Below are 25,159 nucleotides of genomic sequence, written 5' to 3' on the forward strand. Positions count from 1 at the left end.
GAGGCAAATATAGTAGGTACAAGATAATTCATTATTATTCTCTCCATTTTTGTATATGGTTGGAATTTTCTATATATAAAGTAAAAATAAATAACAAACCATACAAGTAACTAAAAGAAAACACAGGTTAATTTCTTTATAACCAGAGAGCAGAAAAAGCCCTTCTAATAAAGACAAAATCAAAGAAAAGACTCAAATTATAACCATATAAAAATTAACTTTTTCTGGGCAAAAAGAATGACATAAACCAAGCTGAAAGACAAATGATAAACTGAAACAAAATATTTGCAGTTTATATCATGCAGGATTACTTTCCCTATCACATAAAAAGCTCCTAAAAAATGAAAACCTGAAAGAAAACTGGGCAAAAAGACACTTAGCAGAAAAAGAAATGTAAACGGTTCTTAAACATATGAAAAGATCTTCAACTTTTACTCACAGGAGTAATGTCAATTAAAAGTGCTCCAAGGGCGGTGCAAGGGTAGTTCTGTGGTAGAATTCTTACCTGCCACGCGGGAGGCCTGGCAGACCACGCACCGCCCCCCCTCAAAAAAGTGTCCCAAGATGCAGTTTCATACATATTAGATTAGGAAGTAATATATAAATTTAAGATTTCTCATTGTAGCAAAGCCATAAACAGGGGTGAAATAAACCATGATCTATCCACACAACAGAGATCTGCACCATCATAAAAAAGAATGAGGAAAATCTCTTCTTACTAATAGGATGTGATCTCCGGAATATACTGAAAGTAAAAAGAGAAAGGTGCAGAAGGGTGTGTATTTTATGCTAGCTTTTGTGTAGGAAAAATAAAAATAAATACTTTTTTTTGCTTATTTTTAATGGCAAAAAGAAACACTTGGAAGGCTAAATTAGATATGAATAAAAATAACTACTTTACGAGGGAAGGAACCAGGATTGGAGAAAGTAAGGATGGAACTGACGCTAACCTGAGTATACCTTTTAAAAGTTTTAACTTGTGAACCACGCAAATATTTAACATATTCTAAAAGTAAAATTCAATCATAAAAAAAAGAGCAATCCCTAGAATTGAAAACAAACTGAAACAAATAAACCTAACTATGTATCAAATTGAGTTAACAAAGCCCCACAGAAAAAGTAATTATCACTAGCAAGTTTGTACACAGTACCCTGACCGTACACCCTTAGGAAAATATTAGAACAAAAACAAAAAAAAATAACAACTGCAGAGAAATCTTAAATCTGACTCAATAATTTTGCTTTCCAGGAATAATACTGGTATTGTAGCTTTAAAACTATTTTATGCATAGCAACTCAATAAATAAATAGATAGGCTAACAAACTTAACAAAAAGATGGTATAAGAAGGAAAAAACTAACCTTAAATTTGAATTAGAAACGATTTGAGTGTGTGGCTTCTAAAAATATAATTCCTAAGCACTGCCCATGACTCCCCATCTTGGAATACACTGTTGTACCAGATGTTCTCTAAATATCACCCTCCAGGATACAGGGATAAGGAAGACATTGCCCATATTTTAGAACTTCACCTATTCTTTGAGACCAAAGGAAGAAAGGTTTATTTTGTCCAGAACCAAAATTTTCTGTAGCACATACTCTAACTCAACTTGTCTGGATAGATCATTTAAACAATCCAAACATAGGGAGCCCAGAATAAGAATGAGGGCCTTTAATTCTGCATACCTTGATGTAACACTTGGATACATCTCAGAATATATTAAGCAGATAATTAAAAAGTACTGGCAAAGTCCCTTGAGGAATGGGAGAAAGAATATGAAACTATTAAACTTTACCACCAGGGAAACCCGACACTGTATCAAACATTAGGGATACCCAAATCAATAGGCCAAGCCCTTGATCTTGAGGCTTACCTTATGTATGTAGTGGAGAAGCTTAGCCTACCTATAGATATGCCTAAGAGTTACTTCTGGGGTACCTCTTTTGTTGTTCAGATGTGGCTTCCCTCTAAGACCAACTCTGTAAGTGAAACCATTGCCCTTCCCACTACATGGGACATGAGACCCAGGCGTGAAAGTCTCCCTGGTGGCATGGGAGATAACTCCCAGGGATGAGCCGCACTCTGGTACCGTGGGATCAATAATGTCATTCTGACCAAAAAGGGGAAAAGAAGTGTAACAAATAAGGTGTCAGTGGCAGAGAGAATTCAAATACAGTTGAGAGGTTACTCTGGAGGTCACTCTTCTGCAAGCTTCAGTTAGACATTGCTACCTATTGTAGCTTGCTAACCCCTAACCAAAACCATTCCTGCTAGTACTAAAAGAACACTTAGGGCATTATATAAGATTCTACAAAGGTTCAATGCACTAGAGTAACTTTCCAGAAATCTACAACCTCCAGATGTGTCCCTAGACCAGGGAGTCCTGAAATGCAGAGGGGCCAGCCTCCAGAACATCAACTAGTTCCACCCCCTATCCCATATTATTGACAGTCCCTTCTAACATGAAAAAGGTAGAATGAACATAGCCCAAATACCCCTAAAGAGTGGAAGAAAGATCAACAGCGATGGTAGAGTTATACAGAGAAGGCAGAATTTAACAAATGAGTATGACTGCTGAATCACTATATGGATATTTCCTTTAATCCCCAGTGTCTTGGAGCAGCTAGTAGTAAAAACCTAAAATTGTGGAACTGTGAGCCATACCATATCTGAAGTCTGTTCTACAACTAATTATTGGATTGTGGTTTGAAATTTATTGCTTTTTTATATTGTGCTGGCTTGAATCTGTAATGGACCCCAGAAAAGCCACACCCTTTAACGCTCATTCAATATTGCTGGCTGGGAGCTTTTTGATTGTTCCCATGGATATGTGACCCACCCAACTGTGGATAGTAACTTTTGATTAGATGGCTTCCATGGAGTTGTGATTCCACTCATTCAGGGTGGGTCTTGATAAGTTTATTGGAATCCTTTAAAAGAGGAAGCATTTTGGAGAGATTCCCTTTTTAGAGCCACGAGAACCACGAAGGCCCACACAGCCAGAGACCTTTGGAGATGAAGAACAAAAATGCCCCTAAGGGAGCTTCATGAAACAAAAAGCCTGGAGAGAAGGCTAACAGATGTTGCCATGTTAGTCACGTGCCCTGAACGTCATCAGCCTTCTTGAACCAAGGTATCTTTCCCTGGATGCCTTAGATTGGACATTTCTATAATCTTGTTTTAATTTGGACATTTTCACAGCTTTACAACTGTAAACTAGCAACTTATTATAAATACCCCTTTTTAAAAAGCCATTCCATGTCTGGTATATTGCATTTCCACAGCTAGCAAACTAATACAGGTATATATATTATTTTTCACAAAAAAGGGGAAAAAGTCTATTGTGATGATAAATGCACAGCTATATGATGCTACTGTGAATCACTGATGGTACACTTTGGATGATTATATGGTATATGAATATATAAATATATCAATAATAAATAAATAGAAATCACACTACAAACAAACAAAAAAATAGTGCATGTTCAGCCATGTACACTGTAAACAGCCTTTACCAAACATGGTTTGATAGTAATTGATTGTCAGATACAAAGCTAAAGAAACAAAATAGTATTACTTTTGCTGAAAACTGGCCTTATAAAATGAACAGCTTTCCTAATAAGCATTTAACTTTTATACAGGTGTTAACATCCGTTTCAGTAACATGGCAGTATGTTTACATGTCAGAAGTTTTGTTTAATTCAATGGTATTTCTTAGTTGATTTGTTTCATTAAATTCAGCAACTGGAAAAAAATAGAGAGATTAAAATCTTCAGAGACAAAATCTGAGAGAACTAGTCAACTACAGACTTGCTCTACAAGAAATACTAAAGGAAGTCCTGTCACTGAAGAAAAAAAAAAAAAGACAGGAGAGGGACATCTGGAGGAGGGCACAGAATTGAAAAATACCAGTAATGGTAATTTAAGGGATAAAAAGATAGAGAAGGAAAAGAATGTATAGTTCTGACAAACAAAAACCAAAGGATAAGATGGTGTATTCAAGGTCTGCTTTTACAATAATAAGCTTGAACATTAACAGACTAAACTTATCAATTAAAAGATACAGAATGGTTTTTTAATATATTTTTTGTATTTTTTATTTTTATTTTTTTCTCTATATTATCATTTTATTTCTTTTTCTGTTGTCTTGCTATTTCTTTTTCTAAATCGATGCAAATGTACTAAGAAATGATGATCATACATCTATGTGATGCTATTAAGAATTACTGATTGCATATGTAGAATGGAATGATTTCTAAATGTTGTGTTAATTTTTTTTTAATTAATAAAAACAAAGTAGAACACCCAATATCCATCAATCCACATAAAAATAAAAAAAAAAGTAATGGTCTTATTTTATATGACAATTAAAGTTAGAGGCCATCTCAGGCACAGAGGTAGAGATGTACATCATGTCAATGAAGGAGAGCTGACTGAGAAGAAAGTTCATTGGTACATGGAGTCCAGTGCCCATTTGGATCAGATAAATTAGTATCAGTGCCATCAGTGCCAATGAAAATAGGATGGCTATATTGTAAGAAAGAGGAAAGTGGTTGTTCATCCACATTGGTAAAGACCAAGAAGTGTAAGATCTATTCCAAAACTTCAGTATTTTACATTAAATCAAAATGTCAAAGCAAATAATATGTTAAATTTCCATGTAATAACGTTGTTCTTTAAGAGAAAAAGGAAAGATTACTTCTTGCAATGGAGTTTTCTTGAATTACCTTACGTGAGTATGCCCCACCATTTAAACATACCAACTCAGTATATAATGGGCATAAAGCCATTTTTTGACCAATGTTAAAAATATATAAATACTTTATTGCCCATAGAGTTAAAACACCATATGAAAAAAAGGAAATAAAGCATTCAGATTATTAAAAAAAAAAAAAGATACAGAATGGCTGAAAGGATAAAGAAATATGATCCAGCTATTTGTTGCTTACAAGAGACTCATCTTAGACCCAAGGACATAGATTGAAAGAGAAAATATGGAAAAAGATGTTCTATGCAAGCTGTATCCAAAAGTAAGCAGAAGTAGCTCTAGTAATATCAGATAAAATAGACTTTAAATGTAAAGATGTCATAAGATACACTATATATTAATAAAGTGGACAATTCATCAAAAGAAATAACAATCATAATATTTACACTACCAATCAAGGAGTGCCAAAGTACATGAAGTAAACACTGGCAAAATTGAAGGGAGCTGAGATGTTTCAACAAAATAGTGGGAGACTTCAATATACCATTCTCCACTACAGACAGAATAACCAGATAGAGATCAACAAAAAAACAGAGAATCTAAACAATGGAATAAACAAATTAGACCTAACAGACATATATAGATCATTACATCTCCTAAAACCAGACATACATTCTTCTCTAGTGCACATGGAACATTCTCCAAGATAGATCATATGCTGGGACACAAGCTGAGTCTTTATAAATTTAATAAGATTGAAATTATCCAAAGCACTTTTTCTGACCACAATGGAATGAAGTTGAAATTAATAACCACCAAAGAACCAGATTTTCACAAATATATGGAGATTAAATAACACACACTTAAATAATCAGTAGGTCAATGAAGAAATTGGTAGAGAAATCTGTAAATATCTGGAGTCAAAAGATAATGAGAATAGGGCGGGCCGCGGTGGCTCAGCGGGCAAGAGTGCTTGCCTGCCATGCCGGAGGACCCCGGTTCGATTCCCGGCCCCAGCCCATGTAAAAAAACAAACAAACAAACAAAATATAATAAAACAAGAAAATGTTTAAAGATGTTTCCCTTTCTTCCTCCCATCCTTCCTTCCTTCTCTCTGTCTTTCCTTCCCTTTCTCCCTCTCTCTTTAAAAAAAAAAAAAAAAAAAAAAAAGATAATGAGAATACAATATATCAGAACATCTGGGATGTGGCAAAGGTAGTGCTGAGAGGGAAATTTATTGCCCTAAATGCCTATATTAAAAAACAAGAATGAGCAAAAATTGAGGATTTAACTGCTCTGAGAGAAAGAACAGCAAATTAATCCCAAAGCAAATAAGAGAAATAAAGATTAAAGCAGAAATAAACAGATTGGAGAACAATAAAACAATAGAAAGAATCAACTAAACCAAAAGCTGGTTCTTTGAGAAAATCAATAAAATTGATGGACCCCCAGCTAGACTGATAAATAAAAAAAAAGAGAGAGAGAACACAATCAAACAAAATCAGAAATGAGAGAGGGTCATTACCAGGGATCCTGAAGAAATTAAAAAAACTGTAAGAGAATACTATGAACAACTATATGCCAACAAACAAGGCAATTTAGATAAAGTGGACAAATTCCTAGAAATACTTATATTCTAGGTGAACTCCCAATACTAACTCAAGAAGAAATAGAAGATCTCAACAAATCAATTACAAGTAAAGAGTGGAATTCATCATCAAAAATGTTCCCACAAGAGGGGAGGAGCCAAGATGGTGGCTTAGTGAGGAATGGGATTTAGTTGGTCCTCCAGAGCAGCTAGTAAATAGCCCGGAACAGTACACAGAACAACTGCTGGGGCCACGTCAGTGACTGGACACTCAGCATACCCCAGTCTAGACCAGCTGGACTGGCTACGAGCCCACACAGAATCATGAGTTCCCCAAGCCATGGCCAGCACCCCTCCTCCACAAGCTGCTTCCCAGGGGGAAAGGACAGTGACTTCACTAGCAGCAGGGGCTGAACACCACCAAGCTCCAATTGTGGAATTAATTAACAAATTCTGATAACTAAAAATAGGCCCACAACTCAGCTGAACCTTGAGTAAAAGCTGAAGTTGCTGGGGTTTGCGCTGGGTGCAGAGGGGGCAGGGCTGATGGAAAAAGAAAAAAAAAAACAAAACCCAGAGGTTTTTTGGATCCAACAGCACAAAATACATGAAAGGGTCTGGGCCCTGAAGGAAAGGAGGGGGCACATAGAATCTGTAGATACACAGAGCAACGTATCAACTTAAGCTCTTGATTGGCAAACCCAAGGAATGGGGGTCCTGCTCTGAAAAGGCCTTTTTTTTTTTCTTTTCTTTTTTGTGGCTGTGTTTCTATGGCTTGACTGCTCTTTGCATACAGCTGCAGGGCTTCTCAGGCTCCAACTACCCCAGGCCTGGGCGAAACTAAGCTTGTTTGAGTGTTTGTCTGGAGCCTGTGCCTTTCCCAGAAGACAGGTGGGGCCCAACTCAGGTGCACTCCCTCCCTCAAGGAACTGAGACCCCTGGATCTGGAAAAATGAAGGATTAAAGCCAGCCTACAACCTCTTCTTTGTTTCAACCATGCCCCCAGCAGGGAGAGTCTGCTGAAGTTAAAGGTACCAGATCACCCTATACTGGTGGGACCCACAGGCAGACAAGTGCCACATACTGGACAGGATAGGAAAAACAAAGAGTCCAGAGGTTTCACTAGAAAAGTCTTTCAATCTGCTGGGTTGCACTCTCAGGGAAAACTGATACAGGTGACTCTTTCCTCCTATGAGGAGGACAATTTGGTCTGGGAAAATCTAACTGGGGTCTATAATACCTAAGCAGACCCTCCAAAGGGGGAAAAAGGGCACCATACAGACAGGGCAAGAAACAAGAAAACAAGAACTGAAAAACTCTGATCTGTTAAACAAAACCTAAGCTAGAGGTCTAGAATAAGCTGAACTGAATGTCAAAGATAGGCAACAAAGTCATCCAGCAAGAAAATTCTAGGTAAAAAAAGTGAAAACAATCTCCAGAAAAGCTAATTAAGGAAATTAAATGCCTAGATGCCAGCGAAAAATAACAAAATCATATTAGGAAAACTGAAGATATGGCCCAGTCAAAGAAATAAACCAACAATTCCAATGAGATACAGGAGCTGAAACAATGAATTCAGAATGTTCAAACAGACATGGAAAACCTCATCAAAAATCAAATCAATGAATAGAAGGAGGATATAAAGAAGGCAAGGAATGAACAAAAAGAAGAAATCAAAAGTCTGAAAAAACAAATCACAGAACTTATGGAAATGAAAGGCACAGTAGAAAGGATGAAAAAAGTAGAAGAGATGAAAAAAACAATGGAAACCTACATTAGATTTCAAGAGGCAGAAGACAGGATTAGTGAACGGGAGGGACAGGACATTTGAAATCTGATAAGCAAAAGAAAATAAAGGGAAAAGAATGGAAAAATAGGAGCAGGGACTCAGGGAACTGAATGAACATGAAGTCCACAAATGTATGTGTTGTGGGTGTCCCAGAAGGAGAAGAGAAGGGAAAAGGAGCAGAAAAACTAATGGAGGAAATCATCACTGAAAATGTCCCAACTGTTATGAAAGACTTAAAATTACAGATCCAAGAAGTACAGAATACCCCAAACAGAATAGATCCAAATAGATGTACTCACATACAAGGGAAGCCCAATAAGACTCGGCATAGATTTCTCAGCAGAAACTATGGAGACGAGAAGACAGTGGCATGATATATTTAAGATACTAAAATTGAAAAACTGCAAACCAAGAATTCTATATCCAGTAAATTTGTCCTTCAAAAATGAGGGGGAAATTAAAACATTTTCAGACAAAAAATCACTGAGAGAATTAGTGACAAAGAGACCAGCTCTGCAAGAAATATCAAAGGGAGCACTAGAGACAGGTAGAAAAACACAAGAGAGAGAGGTGTGGAGAAGAGTGTAGAAATGAAGAAATAAAGGTAAAAAGAAGAAAAATTAGATATGACATATAAAATTGAAAAGGCAAAATGGTAGAAGAAAGTACTGCCCTTACAGTAATAATACTAAATGTCAATGGATTAAACTCCCCAATCAAATGACATAGACTGGTAGAATGGATGAAAAACAGGACCCATATATATGCTGTCTACAGGAAACACATCTTAGACCCAGGGATAAACACAGATTGAAAGTGAAAGGTTAGGAAAAGATAATTCATGCAAACAACAATCAGAAAAGAGGAGGAGTAGTTATATTCAACAAATTAGACTTCAAATGTAAAACAAGTTAAAAAGAGATAAAGAAGGACACTATTTATTAATAAAAGGAACAATTCAACAAGAAGAGATAACAATCATAAACATTTATGCACCAAGCCAGAGTGCTCCAAAATACATGAGGCAAACACCGAAAAGAGAAATAGACACATCTACTATAACAGTTGGAGACTTCAATTCCCCACTCCCAGCACTGGACAGAACATCTAGACAGAGGATCAATAAAGAAACAGAGAATTAGAATAATACAATAAATGAGCTAGACTTAACAGACATTTATAGAACATTACACCCTACAACAGCAGGATACACCTTTTTCTCAAGTGCTCATGGATCATTCTCAAAGATAGACCATATGCTAAGTCACAAAGCAAGTTTCAACAAATTTAAAAAGACTGAAATCATACAAAACACTTTCTCAGATCATAAAGGAATGGAGTTGGAAATCAATAATAGGCAGAGTGCCAGAAAATTCACAATTATGTGGCGGCTCAACAACACACTCCTAAACAACCTATGGGTCAAGGAAAAAATTATAAGAGAAATTAGTAAATATCTCAAGGCAAATGAAAATGAAAATACATCAAAATTTATGGGATGCAGCAGAGGCAGTGCTGAGAGGGAAATTTATTGCCCTAAATGCCTATATCAAAAAAGAAGAAGGAGCAAAAATTGAGGAATTAAGTGTTCACTTAGAAAACCTAGAGAAAGAACAGCAAACTAACCCCAAAACAAGCAAAAGGAAAGAAATAATGAAGATTAGAGCAGAAATAAATGTAATTAAGACATGAAAACAATTGAGAAAATCTACAAAACCAGAAATTGATTCTATGAGAAAATCAGTAAGATTGATGGACCCATAGCAAAGTTGACAAAAAGAAGAAGGGAGAGGATGCAAATAAATAAAATCAGAAATGGAAGAGGAGACATAACCACTGACCCCACAGAAATAAAGGAGGTAATGAGACGATACTATGAACAACTTTATGCTAATAAACTAGACAACACAGATGAAATGGACAACTTCCTAGAAAGGCATGAACAACGAACACTGACTTGAGAAGAAGAAACAGACGACATCAACAAACCAGTCACAAGTAAAGAAACTGAATTAGTCATTAAGAAGCTCCTCAAAAAGAAAAGTCCAGGACCAGATGGCTTCACATGTAAACTCTACCAGACATTCAGGAAAGAATTAGTACCAATCCTGCTTACTCTTCAAAAAAACAGAAGAGTAGGAAAGGCTACCTAATTCACTCTATGAAGCCAACATCACCCTTATACCAAAGCCAGACAAAGATATCACAAGAAAAGAAAACTACAGACCAATCTCTCTAATGAATATAGATGCAAAAATCCTCATCAAAATTCTTACAAATCAAATCTGGTAGCACATTAAAAGAATTATACACATGACCAAGTAGGATTCATCCCAGGTATGTGAGGATGGTTTAACATAAGAAAATCAATTATTGTGATACACCATATCAACAAATCAAAGCAGAAAAACCACATGATCATTTCGATTGATGCAAAAATGGCATTTGACAAAATTCTACATCTTCTCTTATTGAAAACACTTCAAAGGATAGGAATAGAAGGGAACTTCCTCAACCTGATAAAGGAAATACATGAAAACTCCACAGCTAACATAATCCTCAATGGGGAAAAATGGAAAATTTCCCCCTAAGATCAGGAACAAGACAAGGATGCCCACTATCACCACTGGTATTCAACACTGTATTGGAAGTTCTTGCCAGAGTAATCAGACAAGAAAAAGAAATACAAGGCATCAAAATTGGAAAGGAAGAAGTAAAACTCTTCTGTTTGCAGATGTTTGCAGACATACTATATGTTGAAAACCCCCAAAAATCCACAGCAAAACTATTAAGAGCTAATAAACAACTACAGCAAAGTGCAGGTTACAAGATCAACACTCAAAAATCTGTCGTGTTTCTATACACTAGTAATAAACAATCTGAGGGGGAAAGCAAGAAAAAAATTTCATTTACAATTGCAACCAAAAGAGTAAAATATTTAGGAATAAATTTAACTAAGGATATAAAAGACCTATACAAAGAAAACTACAAGAAATTCCTGAAAGAAATCACAGAAGACCTAAATAAATGCAAGGGCATACCATGTCCATGAATTGGAAGACTAAACATAGTTAAGATGTCAATTCTACTTACAGATTCAATGCAATACCAATTAAAATCACAAAACCTTACTTTTCAGAAATAGAAAACCCAATAACCAAATTTATCTGGAAGGGCAGGGTGCCCTGAATAGCTAAATGTATCCTGAGAAAGAAAAATGAAGTCGGAGGTCTCACATTACCTGATTTTAAGGTGTATTATGAAGCTACAGTGGTCAAAACAGCATGGTACTGGCATAAAGATAGATATACTGACCAATGGAATAGAATAGATTGCTTAGATGTAGACCCTCTCATCTATGGACAACAGACCTTTGATAAGGTAGTCAAGCCAACTCACCTGGGACAGAACAGTCTCTTCAATAAATGGTGCCTAGAGAACTGGATATTCACAAGCAAAAGAATGAAAGAGGATTCATAGCTCACACCCTATACAAAAATTAACTCAAACTGGATCAAAGACCTAAACATTAGATCTAAGACCATAAAAGTTTCAGAGGAAAATGTAGGGAAATATCTTATAAATCTTATAATAGCAGGCAGTTTCCTAGATCTTACACCCAAAGCACGAGCACTGAAGAAAGAAAGAAAGAAACGGGTACTCTTCAAAATTAAAAACTTTTGTGCATCAAAGAACTTCATCAAGAAAGCAAAAAAACAGCCTACACAATGGGAGACAATATTTGGAAATCATATATCAGATAAAGGTCTAGTATTCAGAATATATAAAGAGATTGTTCAACTCAACAACAAAAAGACAAACAACCCAATTACAAAATGGGCAAAAGACTTAGATACTTCTCAGAAGAGGAAATACAAATGGCCAAAAGGCACATGAAAAGATGCTCAATTTCCGTGGCTATTAGGGAAATGCAAATCAAAACCACAATGAGATATCATCTTACACCCATCAGAATGGCCATCATCAATAAAACAGAAAATCACAAGTGCTGGAGAGGATGTGGGAAAGAGGTACACTTATCCACTGTTGGTGGGAATGTCAAATAGTACAACCACTGTGGAAGGCAGTTTGGCAGTTCCTCAGGAAGCTAAGTACAGAACTGCCATACGACCTGTAGGTACACTGCTAGGTATCTACTCAGAGGACATGAGGGCAAGGACACAAACAGACATTTGCACACCATGTTTACAGCAGCATTATTTACAACTGCCAAGAAATGGAAACAGCCCAAATGTCCATCAACAGACGAGTGGCTAAACAAGCTGTGGTATATACATTCAATGGAATATTATTGAACTGTAAGACAGAATACAGTTATGAAGTATGTAACAACATGGATGGACCTTGAGGACATTATGCTGACTGAAATTAGCCAGAAACAAAAGGACAAATACTGCATGGTCTCACTAATATGAAATAACATTAGTGAACGAACTCAGAGAATTTCACCTAAGAACAGAAAATCAATCAACATAATATAGCACATTAACAAATTAAAAGGGAAAAATCATGAGTCCAGATCAATTGACACTGAAAAAGCATTTAACAAAATTCAGCATCCTTTCCTGATAAAACACTTCAAAAGGCAGGAATCAAGGAAAACTTCCTCAACATCATAAAGGGCATTTATGAAAAACCTGTAGTCAGCATCATACTTAGTGGTGGGAGATCAAAAGCATTTCCCCTAAGACTGGGAAGAAGACAAGGATGCCCATTGTCACCAGGAGTACTAAGAATGTCTTCCAGCTGGAGTTACTAGATGGAAGAAAGAAATAAAAGTCATCCAAATAGGACAGAAAGAAGTAAAACTTTCATTATTTGCAGCTGACATGATCCTATACTTAAAAACCATGAGAAATCTATGACAAAGCTACTTGAGCTAAAAACAAATTCAGCAAAGTGGTGGGATATAAGGTTAATGTACAAAAATCAGTAATATTTCTATTATAAGTAATCACCTGAGGAGACAATTGAGGAAAAAAATTCCATTCAAAATAATAACCAAAAGAATCATGTATCTAGGAATAAGCCTAACCAGGGATGTCAAGGACTTTTACACAGAAAACTACAACACATTGATAAAAGAAATAAAAAATGACTGAATAGATGAAAAGATATCCCATGTTCATGGATAGGAAGGTTGAATGTCATTAAGATGTTTGCTTTGTTTGCAAGCTGCTGGAATGCAATATGCCAGAAATGGAATGGCTTTAAAAGGGGAACTCACTAAGTTGCAAGTTTATACTTCTAAGACCATGGAAACATCCAAATTAAAGTAAGGCTATAGAATATCCAATCTAAGGTACCTAGGGAGAGATTGAACCTTGGTTCAAGAAGGCTCATGACATTCTAGAGTTTGTCTCTCAGCTCGAAAGGCACATAGCAAGATTTGCTAGCTTTCCCTTCAACAGCTTCCCTGGGCTCTGTCCATTCTGTTGGCTCTGTTGGTTCTGGTGGCTCTTTCCAAAATGGTTCCCTCTAAAAGGACCCCAGGAAGTAACCCCACCTAGAGCGGGTAGAAACACATCTCCATGGAAACCATCTAATCAAAAGTTATGACCCACAATTGGGTGGGTCACATATCCATGGAAACAACCAAAAAGCTCCCACTCAGTAATACTGAATGAGGATGAAAGAACTTAGCTTTCCTGGGGTTCACAACAGAGACATTCTACCCTCTGGACCCCCAAAAGATACATTCTTTCCAAATGCAAAATACATTCATTTCGTAACAATATCAAAAAGCCTTAAACCATTTCAGTAACAATACAAATACAATAAAAAGTCAGAAACAGTACAAAATCTCATCAAAGTCAGCCACAGGCATGGTCTGTCCTAAGACAAAATTCTCTTCTGGTTCTAGATCGGTAAAACTCAGAATAAGTTATTTGCTGCCAACATACAAAAAAGGGACAGTCATAGGACACATATTCCCATTTCTACAAGGAGAAATTGGAAGGAACACAGGGGTCACAGGACCCCAACAGTTCCAAAAACTTTCAGGGTAAAGACCATTAGATTTCAAAGTCTGAGAGTCATTCATCTTTAGAAAGCAGCAGCCCCACCCTTTCCAAGGGTTTATGCAGCAGCCCGCCTCTCTGCAAATTTAACCTTGGGGGACATTGGGAACACCACCTTTTTCTCGGCTCCACTCTCTCCAAGCATCTGGGCTGCACCCAGGCTTTCTGCCATCTCCAGGGCACATTCTCAACCCCTCCAATCAATGAGGTGGCATCCAGGCTCTCCCCAAGCCCCAAGGAATGTGTTCCACCCTCTCCAAGGTCTGAGGTGGCACAAGTCTTCCACTGCAACAAGGTGGAAGGCCCACCCTCTGCCTTCAGGGCAAACTCGCTCTCTCCAAAGAGTGGGTCCACTCTCCTGGCCCGAGGTTTCTTGACTTCAGACTTTAGCCAACATGGTTCTGCCTCTGAGGACATTTTACCTTCACTTTGTCCTTTTTCTGAGCCTTTTAGTACAGACTGGCAGTGGTTCCATTTATACAGATCCCACAACACTCTTGTTAGCTTTCTATATAGTAGGCAAGGATCATGCCCATCAGACAAAAGGAGTTTCCATAAATCCTTCCTCGATAACTCCATCTCCAATACTGGCTTTTTCAGAAATGGCTGACTGGTTCCAAGTTTCGTTAAATACTTACGTGGGGCACTATTCTCTGGGGTCTCCCTTTCAGGAAGCCCATATTTTTCAGACTATCAATTTCTGGTTTCTTCATACATAGGAGTTCAGTTCTCAACTTATCTCTTTCCTATCATATTTCACTATAAGATGCAAGGAGAAACCAGGCTACAATTTCCACATTTAAATTGGAAATCCCTTCTGCTAAATATCGAAGTTCATGGCTTTTAAAATCTGCCTTCTAGCCAAAACCACTAAGTCAATTTCGCCAGATCATATGCCTTTTAAAACAAGGATCACCTTCCTTCTGTTTGCATGCCACATTTCTGTCTAGAAACTGATCAGCGGTATCTTTAGAGTCCACATTTCTACCCAAAGTTTCTTCAAAGCATTCTAGGCCTTCTCTATCAAGCTTCTCACAACTCCTCCAGAATCTTCCCCTTAGCCATTCAAAAAGCTGGCTCAACATGTTAGATATTTGCAAACCACAGCTGTACCCTATTTCTGGTACCAAAATCTGTTTTCGTTTGCAAGCTGCCGGAATGCAATATACCAGAAATGGAATAGCTTTTAAAAAGAGGCATTTACTAATTTGCAAGCTTACAGTTCTAAGGCCGTGGAAATGTCCAAATTAAAGCAAGTCTATAAAAATGTCCAATCTAAGGCATCCAGGGAAAGAATCGCGACTTAAGAAGGCTGATGACCTTCAGGGTTTCTCTCTCAGTTGGAAAGGCACATGGCGAGATCTGCAAGCTTTCTCTTTAATAACTTCCCTGAGGCTCTGTCTGTTTTGTTGGCTCTGTCAGTTCTGGTGGCTCTCCTGGCTCTTCCCAAAATGGTTCCCTCTTAAAGGCTCCAGCAAGCAACTCCATCTTGAATGGGTAGAGACACATCTCCATGGAAACCATTAATCAAAAGTTACCACCCACAAATAGGTGGGTCACATATTCATGGAAACAACCAAAAAGTTCCCACCCACCAATACTGAATAGGGATGAAAGAACTTGGCTTTTTTGGGGTACACAACAGATTCAAATTGGCACAATGTCAATTCTACCCAATGTGGTTTACACATTCAATGCAATATCAACCAAAATCCCAACAACCTACTTCAAAGACTTGGAAAAGCTAGTTACCAAATTCATTTGGGATGGAAAGAGACTTGAATAGCTAAAGGTACCCTAAAAAAGAAGAGCGAAGCAGGAGGACTAACACTTCCTGACTTTAAAGCTTACTATAAAACCACATGGTCAAAACAGCATAGTACTGGCACAAAGGTAGAAGTATCAACCAATGTAATCAAACTGAGAATGCAGAGATATGAACACCAAATTTATAGACAACTGAACTTTGATAAGACTCCCAAATCCACTAAATGGGACAGAATAGTCTTTTCGATAAATGGGCATGGGAAAATTGGATATCAATAGCTAGAAGAATGAAAGAGAACTGCTATCTTACACCCCATACAAAAATTAATTCAAAATTGATTAAAGACCTAAATGTAAGAGCCAGTATCATAAAACTTCTAGAAGAAAATGCAAGGAAACAACTTCAAGATCTAGTAATAGGAGGTAGTTTCTTAAACTTTAGACCTAAAGTACAAGCAGCGAAAGAAAAAACAGATAAATGGAAACTCCTTCAGATCAAGAGCTTCTGTGCCTCAAAAGATTTTGCCCAAATGGTGAACAGGCAGCCAACTAAATGGGACAAAATATTTGGAAACCACGTATCAGATAAAGGCTTGATATCCTGTGTACATAAAGAAACTGCACAGCTCTTATAATGATAAATGCACAGCTATATGATGATACTGTGAATCACTGATTGTAAACTTTGGAACATTACATGGTATGTGAATATATATCAATAAAATCAAATAATTTAAAAAAATAAATAGATCCAAATTACAAAATGAGCAGAGGACATGAATAGACGCTTTTCTGAAGAGCAAATACAGATGGCTAAAAAGCACATGAAGAGATACCTATCTTTGTTAGCTATAAGGGAAATGCAAATCCAATGAGTTATCACCTCACACCTATAAGAATGGCTGCTATTAAATAAACAGAAAACTACAAATGTTGGAGAGGATGTGGGGAAACTGGAATATTTATCCAATGATGGTAGGAATGTATAATGGTGCATCCACTGGGGAAAACAGCTCAGTGATTCCTCAGAAAACTAAATATTGAATTACCCCATGGCCTGGCAATATCAATAGTTGATATATACCCAGAAGAGCTGAAAGCAGTGACATGAACAGACATTTGTACCCTGATGTTCAAAGCCATACTATTCACCACTGCCGAAAGATGGAAAGAATTCAAGTGCCCATCAAGAGACGAGTGGGTGAACAATGTGGTATATACACACGATGGAATATTATGCAGCAGCAAGATGAAATGAGGTCCCAAAGCATATAAAAATATAGATGAACCTTGAGGACATAATGCTGAGTGAAATAAGTCAGACACAAAAGGACAAAGATACTGTATCATTTCAATATTACGACTCTGGAAAAGGCATAATACAGTGTAATCTCAGTGGTTACATTGTTGAAGACAGCAGATCTAGAGGTACACAAAAACTAGAGAAGGAGGAAAGGTTATCCAAAGAGGCTAAACCTAAATGCAAGGGAACAAGTAAAAGTGATGGTAACTAATTAGCGGGGTTATAAGTAACATTGCCATATTGAAAGTGAATATGATTTAAAGGGGACGTATACTGCCATATATTCCACGGATTAAACCTACAATTATAAATAAGTTCTTGTTTTAAAAAATATTTTTATTGATGAATCTTAACACATAAACATTCCATACATGGTATACAATCAATGACTCACAATATCATCACATAGTTGTGTATTCATCACCATGATCATTTATTTGAACATTTGCATCACTCCAGAAAAAGAAATAAAAAGGAAAAAGAAAAAACTCATACATACCATACACCTTACCCCTCCCTCTCATTGACCACCAGTATTTCCATTAGTGCAATTTATTTTAACCTTTGTCTCTCCTATTATTTATTTATATTTTCTACTCATCTGTCCATACCTTAGATAAAAGGAGCATCAAACACAAGGTTTTCACAATCACACAGTCACACTATAAAAGCTGTATCATTATAAAGCTGCCTTCAAGAATCAAGGCTACTGGACCACAGCTCAACAGTTTTCAGGTACTTCCCTCTATCTACTCCAATACACCATAAACTAAAAAGGAATAGTTATAATATAATGCCTAAGAATGACCTCCAGGATAAGGTCCAATATCTCAACTCTGTTTGAAAGCTCTCAGCCACTGAAACTTAATTTTATCTCATTTTTCTCTTCCCCCTTTGGTCAAGGAGGCTTTCTCAATCTCTTGATGCCAGGTCCCAGCTCATCCCTGGATTTCTGTCCCACATTGCCAGGGAGATTTACACCCCTGGGATCATGTCCCACATAGAAGGGGAGGGCAGTGAGTTCACTTTCTGCACTGGCTTAGAGAGAGAGGTCATATCTGAAGAACAAAAGAGGTTCTCTGGGGGGTGACTCTTAGGCCTAATTTTAAGCAGGCTTAGCCTATTCTTTGCGGGAAAAAGTTTCATAGGGGCAAACCCCAAGATCAAGGGCTCAGCCTATTGATTTGGCAGTCTCTACTGCTTGCGAGAATATCAGAAATCCTCCAAGTGGAAAAGTTGAATATTTCCTCCTTTCTCCCCAGTGCCCCAAAGGGACTTTGCAAATACTTCTTTATTCACTTCCCAAATTGCTCTGGGATATATCAGGGCATCATACTAACTTGGACAAACCAACAAAGTCTCATGCCCCATTCAAGGTTCTATGTACTTCCGGTGTTCAACTAAATTGACTATACAAGTGAAATTAAGAAATGCACTACCCAAAATACAAATTTTGTACCAAATAAACATCTCTCCCTTTGGTCTCACACAGAAATCTTTAAAGAAAAGAAAAGAAAGCTTTAAAATATGGACAATATCATCCTTTACCCTGTGTTCTAGTTTGCTAGCTGCCGGAATGCAATATACCAGAAACGGAATGGCTTTTAACAAAGGTAATTTAATGAGTTACTAGTTTACAGTTCTAAGGTCGAGAAAATGTCCCAATTAAAACAAGTCTATAGAAATGTCCAATTTAAGGCATCCGGGGAAAGATACCTTGGTTCAAGAAGGCCAATGACGTTCAGCATTTCTCTCTCAGTTGGAAGGGCACATAGCGAACATGGTGGCGTCTGCTGGCTTTCATATGGCTCTACCAAAAAGGGACTCTCTCCAAAATGTTTCCTCTTTCAAAGGATTCCAGTAAGCAACTTCACTTTCAGTGGGTGGAGATATACCTCCATGGAAATCATCTAATCAAAAGTTACCACCCACAACTGGGTGGATCACATCTTCATGGAAACAATCAAAATACTCCCACCCAGCAATACTGAATGAGGAACAAAGGGCGTGACTTTTCTGGGGTCCACCACAGATTCAGACCAGCACATCCTATATTCTGATTTACCTTAGTCCTATCCAAATCAGTTTCATTCATATCTCCACTCGAAGTCAGATCCTTTTTCAACAGTTACTGTATGGGGTACTGCTGACTTTCATAGCTTCAGAGCTCTAATTCTGGGTCTCAGGTGTCACATAAATACCCAAAATTTCTGGGAACAACTAGGTTATAAACAAACAGCTAAGTATCTCAGAATTTAGAAATAACAGTTACAACCCCTGAATAAATGTGACTACTATAAGAGCTTACAATCTAGGAACTTTTACAATAGGCCCCAACCTGATAACCCATGCCCTCAACTTCAGTTCACTGGATTTTTATATTATAGTTAGTCCATATGATTGAGGTATGATAATATTTGTCTTTTTGTTTATGACATTTCAGTCAACATACAGTCCTTAAGTTTCATTCACCTAGTTGCATGCCTCACAACTTCAAGGCCGCTCAGTAGTCCATTGTATATATACACGATAGTTCCCCCTTTCATTCCTCAGTCGTTGTACCCTGAGGCCGCCTCCATCCATTGTGGATTGTGAACACTGCTGCTATAGACACCAGTGTGCAAATGTCCATTCATGTCCCCACACTCAGCTCTTCCAGGTATATTCTGAGCAAGAGGGTTTCAGAATCATATGGCAATCCCACCCACAGCCTCCTGTGGAACCACCATACTGCCCTCCAAGGGGCTGTACCTCTCTACCGAGAGTGAATAGGTACATCTCTTTCTCCACATTTTCTCTAGCACTTATTTCTCTCTGTTCATTTTTAAACAGTTTTATTCATATATCATACAATCCAACATAAGTATAGTCATGCCTTTGCTACCATAACCTAGCTGAAGACATTTTCTTAATTTCATTGTGTTCAGCTGGATGCCCGTTCTTGCAAGATCTTGAATAAATTCTTTTCTTCTTCCCAATCGGGTGAACATTTATTCACTCTCAAGTATTGGCGTTTTTTCTAACAATCTGAATCCATATTCCTTCCCCATGCCCCCACCCCACCTGGCCGTCTGTTGACATTTAGTTCTGGCATAACACCTTTGTTACATTCAGTGGAAGCATATTACAATGTTACTGTTAACTATAAATCCTAGCTCTCATTGATTGTACTTTCTCCCATATACCATCTATTTTCAACATCCTGCAATACTGATATTCATTATAAATAAGTTCTTGCACGAACTATTTCAAAGGTTCAATAGTGGATAAAGAGTCAATAGTAGAGGAGTATGGGAGGAAACTAAAAATGCATGCTATGGCCAATAGTTGACAGGAAGACATCAACAGGACCACAGCACTACCAGGGATAAGTGATAAGGGGTAGTTTTGATTTGATAGTTGGGATTCCTGTGTTTGTCAGCTCTTTGTTGTTATGGACCAATAAAAACTGTCTAAAATTAAGAGTGCTGCTGATTGTACAATCAAGTGAGGATACTGTAAAACATGGTTTGTTTATTTTGGACATTATCCAAGATGCTCCACAGATGGAGGGAGTCGAAGGGTACAATGACTAAGAAACAGAATGGTGAACTCTGATACATTTATATGATGCAATATGGTGCAGCTACAAAAAGGAAGAACACTGAAAGGCATACAATTAACTAAATAAACCTTGGGGACAATGTGTTATGCAAAATAAGCCAGAAATAAAAGAACAAATATGCTAGGATCTCTTTCAGGAAATAATTTTAAGAAAACTGGAGCCTAGACTGTAAGCTCTTACAGCAGCCACACTTAGTCTGAAGCTGTAAATGTATTTCTGGATACCGAACCACTGAATCAGTTGGTATTTCCCTGAGACTCTGAATAACTCTGTGACATCTGCAGCTCTGAAGGTTAGCATTGATACACAGAATAACAGTTAGAGTAACCGAAGGGGAGATCAGGCCTCAATTTGAGTTAAAAACAAAGCCAGAGACTTCCGGAGAAGATGGCGGCTTAGTAAGACGCGCGGGTCTTAGTTCCTCCTCCAGAAAAGCAACTAAAGAAATAGAAACAATACGAAACAGCTCCCGGAGTCACGACAGAGACCAAAAAGACAGCGTACCCCATTCTGGAACAGCTGAACGGGCAGGGAGAATCTGCTGCGGTGAGATACCCGAGGGGCGCGCGTTTTCCCGGCTGGGGCGGCTGGCGACTGGGGTCCCCTCCACGCACGTGGCTCCCCCGTCTGACTAGGAACGTTGGATAGCGGGGCCCTCCCGTCACGCTTGGCGTTTCGGGCCAGCTGGGCAATTAGGACCGGCACTCTCCCAAGCCGCAGCAGCCAGCGACCCCCCCTCCACGCGCGGTTTCCCGGCCGACTGCCGTGCAGACAGACGAGCGCCACGAGCGCCACCTACTGGGCAGGAAAAGAAAAACAGAGCCCAGAGATTTCACAGAAAAACCTTTCAACCAGCTGGGTCCCACACCCAGGGATATCTGATCAAATGCCCAGGCACCAGCAGAAAATAATGGATGACGCTCGGAAAATTGAAGATATGGCCCAGTCAAAGGAACAAACCAATAGTTCAAATGAGATACAGGAGCTGAGACAACTAATGCTGAATATACAAACAGAAATGGAAAAACTCTTCAAAAACCAAATCAATAAATTGAGGGAGGACATGAAGAAGACATGGGCTGAACAAAAAGAAGAAATAGAAAATCTGAAAAAACAAATCACAGAACTTATGGGAGTGAAGGACAAAGAAGAAAAAATGGAAAAAACAATGGATACCTACAATGGTAGATCTAAAGAGACAGAAGCTACAATTAGTGAACTGGAGGATGGAACATCTGAATTCCAAAAAGAAACAGAAACTATAGGGAAAAGAATGGAAAAACTTGAGCAGGGGATCAGGGAACTGAATGACAATATGAAGCGCACAAATATACGTGTTGTGGGTGTCCCAGAAGGAGAAGAGAAGGGAAAAGGAGGAGAAAAACTAATGGAAGAAATTATCACTGAAAATTTCCCAACTCTTATGAAAGACCTAAATTTGCAGATCCAAGAAGTGCAGCGCACCCCAAAGAGAATAGACCCAAATAGGCGTTCTCCAAGACACTTACTAGTTAGAATGTCAGAGGTCAAAGAGAAAGAGAGGATCTTGAAAGCAGCAAGAGAAAAACAATCTGTCACATACAAGGGAAACCCAATAAGACTATGTGTAGATTTCTCAGCAGAAACCATGGAAGCTAGAAGACAGTGGGATGATATATTTAAAATACTAAAAGAGAAAAACTGCCAACCAAGACTCCTATATCCAGCAAAATTGTCCTTCAAAAATGAAGGAGAAATTAAAACATTTATAGACAAAAAGTCACTGAGAGAATTTGTGACCAAGAGACCAGCTCTGCAAGAAATACTAAAGGGAGCACTAGAGTCAGATATGAAAAGACAGAAGAGAGAGGTATGGAGTAAAGTGTAGAAAGAAGGAAAATCAGATATGATATATATAATACAAAAGCCAAAATGGTAGAGGAAAATATTATCCAAACAGTAATAATACTAAAAGTTAATGGACTGAATTTCCCAATCAAAAGACATAGAATGGCAGAATGGATTACGACCCAGCAATACCACTGCTAGGTATCTACTCAAAGGACTTAAGGGCAAAGACACAGACGGACATTTGCATACCAGTGTTTATAGCAGCATTATCTACAATTGCAAAGAGATGGAAATAGCCAAAATGTTCATCAACAGACGAGTGGCTAAACAAACTGTGGCGTATACCTACGATGGAATATTATGCAGCTTTAAGACAGACTAAACTTATGAAGCATGTAATAACATGGATGGACCTAGAGAACATTATGCTGAGTGAGTCTAGCCCAAAACTAAAGGACAAATACTGTAAGGTCCCACTGATGTGAACCAACATTCGAGAATCAGCTTGGAATATATCATTGGTAACAGAGACCAGCAGGAGTTAGAAACAGGGTAAGATAATGGGTAATTGGAGCTGAAGGGATACAGACTGTGCAACAGGACTAGATACAAAAACTCAAAAATGGACAGCACAATAATACCTAAATGTAATGTAACTAGGTTGGAACACTGAATGAAGCGGCACCTGAAATATGGTTTTTTGTTTGTTTGTGTGTTTGTATCTTTTGTTTTTGTTTTTTTTCTTTTTCCTTTTTATATATATATATATATATTATTAGTATTATTATTTTAATTCTCTTCTCTATATTGGCATTCTATATCTTTTTCTGCTGTTTTGCTGGTACTTTTCTTAAATCGATGCAAATGTACTGGGAAATGATGATCATGCAACTATGTGATGAAACTAAGAATTACTGAGTGCATTTGTAGAGTGGAATGATTTCTAAATGTTGTGTTAATTTCTTTTCTTTTTTTTGATTAATAAAAAAAATTAAAAAAAAAAAAAAAAGCCAATCTGGCTGGATTTAAGGTAAATCAGAATATAGGATAAAAAATGATATTGTATGCACTCTAGAGTTTCACCTACTATATGAGACCAAAGGCAAAGAGATTTTTTTTATATCTAGAACCTAAATTTCCTATAACACATAATCTAAATCAACCTGTCTGGATAGCTCATTTAAACAACCCAAATTCCTAGAATGCAGAACTGGAACGAGGCCTTGTAATTCTGTATAGCTTAAAGTAATATCAGGATGTATCTCAGACTATCATGGGCCGATAATAAAAAATTATTGGTGGAGTCCCTTGAGGGTCTGAAGGAAAAAAAAAATGGAGCTATTAAACTTCCCCATCTGGAAAACCTGGTTACCCTCCCAACTACTGGGGACTCCCAAGAAAAATAGGTCAAACCCTTGATTTTGAGGTTTGTCCTTATGAAACTTATTTCTGTAGTGGAGAAGCTAAGACTACAAATAATGAGGCCTAAGAGTTGCTTCCAGAAAGCCTCTTTGTTGCTCAGATGTGGCCTTTCTCTCCCTAAACCTAACTTTGCAAGGAGAATCACTGTCCTCCCCCTTACACAGGACATGATATTCAGGGGTAAAAGTCTCCCTGGCAGCGTGGAGTGTGGCTTCCAGGGGTGGTATCTGGCCCTGGCACCATGGGATCAACAATGTCTTCCTGACCAAAAAGGGGAAAGGAAGTATAATTAAAAAAGGCATCAGTGGCCAAGAGAGATCAAATGGAGTCAAGAGGCTATTCTGGAGGCTACACTTGTGTAAGCTTCAGTTAGATAGGGCTCATTGCCATGGTTTCTTAAACCCCAACCAACATCACTCCAGCTGACTCTTAAGAACACCTAGGACTCACACTGAGACTCTATAAAAGTTTCATGCACTAAGTTTGCTTTACTGGAACCTATAATTCCCAGAGGAATTCCCTAGGAATTACCCTAGGTCAGATAAATCCTAAAACCGAGAGGAAGCAGCCTCTCTAAGATTATCAATTAATTACATCCCCTTATTCTTTAGTGTAGACACCCCTGCTCAACATGAAAAAGTCAGAGTGGGCATTGCCCAAATATCTTTACAGACTGGGAGAAAGATCAGATAGAATTTAACAAACGAATATGGTTGTTGAATCACTATAGTGATATTCCTTCTAGCCTCCAGTGTTTTGGAGAAGCTAGAATGAAGTATGTGAGATGGTGGAATGGTAGCTCTTTTCTTTCTTTGCTTTGTAGAAATGTTATATTTTACAATAAAAAAATTAAAACCAAACAAACACCACTGAAGCACAGTCTCACCCATGAAATTTCCAAGACATTAAGCCTGGTTTAACATCAAAATTTCAATGTCATGGAGGAAAAAAAAATAGTGGAAGAATTATTCTAGATCAAAGAGACTACATGGATGTAACACCTAATTATAACTGGATCTTAGGTTTGAAAAAAAACAGCTATAAAATACATTTTTAGACAATCAGGAAAATTTAATAGATGCTATTTAGGGAACTGTTTGTTTT

General features: G+C 37.7%; 1 protein-coding gene across 4 annotated transcripts in view; it reads right to left on the bottom strand.

Moving 5' to 3' along the window:
• The window catches only part of MTFMT (mitochondrial methionyl-tRNA formyltransferase), a 59,812-nt gene that overhangs the window by 8,478 nt on the left and 26,175 nt on the right, over positions 1–25,159 (bottom strand). The window lies entirely within an intron of this gene.

This window comes from Tamandua tetradactyla, chromosome 14, assembly GCF_023851605.1.
Source record: "Tamandua tetradactyla isolate mTamTet1 chromosome 14, mTamTet1.pri, whole genome shotgun sequence".
Classification (NCBI taxonomy): domain Eukaryota; kingdom Metazoa; phylum Chordata; class Mammalia; order Pilosa; family Myrmecophagidae; genus Tamandua; species Tamandua tetradactyla.